At 40.3% G+C, this 1,430-nt stretch overlaps 1 non-coding gene across 1 annotated transcript; it reads left to right on the top strand.

Annotated features, from left to right (window-relative positions):
• The first annotated feature begins 1,120 nt into the window (after positions 1 to 1,120).
• Positions 1,121 to 1,227, top strand: LOC141617758 (small nucleolar RNA R71). Its single transcript, XR_012531202.1, has one exon. It is a non-coding gene; the product is annotated as a small nucleolar RNA R71 (small nucleolar RNA).
• Positions 1,228 to 1,430: the final 203 nt, after the last annotated feature.

Raw genomic sequence — 1,430 nt, 5'->3', positions numbered from 1 at the left:
TTCTAAGTTCTTCACAATTTCCATGAACTTTCCAAGTTGATCATCAAATTTGGGCTTGGCTTGACGACTTGGAAAAGGAAGTCTAATCACAATGGGCTCCTTTTCTTTGGCTTTGTCTTCATTTTTCTTTGAACTTTCTTCTTTTGATGATTCCCCTTCTTTGGGGCTTTGCACCACAACTTCATTCTCACTAGCTCTCACAACTTCATCCTCAACTTGCTTCTTCGGTGCTTCATATCTTGTACCACTTCTCAAGTGAATTGCACTAACCGTTTCATGTCTAGGGGGATTACCTTGAGGTGGTAATTGCCCCTTTTGTCTTTGTGAGCTTGAAGATGCTAGTTGGGTCAATTGTGTTTCCAACATCTTGGTGTGAGCTAGAATGTTGTTGATGGTGGTGTCTTTTGCTTGGCTATCTTTTTGCATTTGAGTGAAAAATTCTTGTTGATTCTTTTGCATTTGGAGGACCGCTTTTTGGACATCAAAACCTTGGTCATTGTGGTGATTGTATGGATTTTGATTTTGGTAGCCTTGGTTTTGATTGAAAAAGGGTCTTTGATTTTGATTTCTCATGGGTGGTGGAGTGTATGTTGTTTGAGGGTTTTGAACATTTTGGCTTTTGTATGAGAGATTTGGATGGAACTTGGTGTTTTCATTGTAAAAATTTGAATAGGGGGTATCACTTTTGTAAGCTTGGAAAGCATTAACTTGTTCGGTTGTTCCCCTACATTCACTTGAGTCATGACCCAAGGTTCCACAATTCTCACATATCCCGCTTGGGATTGATGAGGATGCCGTCATGGCATTGACATGATGCTTCGATGATTTTGAGTTTTCCTCAAGTCTAGCCATAGCTTGTTCAAACTTCAAGTTGATTGTGTCAATGTGAGCACTAAGTTGAGCACCTAATTGAGTAACGGTGTCCACTTCATACTTTCCTCCTCTAGTAGCCTTGCGAGGCCTACTATATTGTGAATTATGGACCGCCATTTCCTCAATCTTGTTCCATGTTTGATTGTCATCAACTTCGGTGAACATTCCATTTGATCCCATATTGAGAATGTTCCTTGAATCTTCATATAAACCATTCCAAAATTGTGTCACTAAAAACCATTCGCTAAGTCCATGGTGAGGACATGAGAGACAAATACCTTTGAACCGCTCCCAAGCTTCATACAAAGATTCTTCATCCCTTTGCTTAAAACCCGTGATTTGAGCTCTTAGCATGTTAGTCTTTTCCGGTGGGTAGAATTTTTTGTAGAAAGCTAGAGCTAGCTTCTTCCAAGAATCTATTCCAAGGGTGGCCTTATCAAGGCCCTTCAACCATTGCTTTGCGGTGCCGATTAACGAAAAAGGAAATAAGACCCATCTTATTTGGTCTTGAGTCACGCCCGTTTGAGAGATAGCTTCACAATAATCGCAAAAGGTTT

The sequence above is a fragment of the Silene latifolia genome, chromosome 1 (genome assembly GCF_048544455.1).
Source record: "Silene latifolia isolate original U9 population chromosome 1, ASM4854445v1, whole genome shotgun sequence".
NCBI lineage: Eukaryota > Viridiplantae > Streptophyta > Magnoliopsida > Caryophyllales > Caryophyllaceae > Silene > Silene latifolia.
Note: the sequence above shows the minus strand (reverse complement) of the source record. Positions and strands in the feature narration are given on the sequence as shown.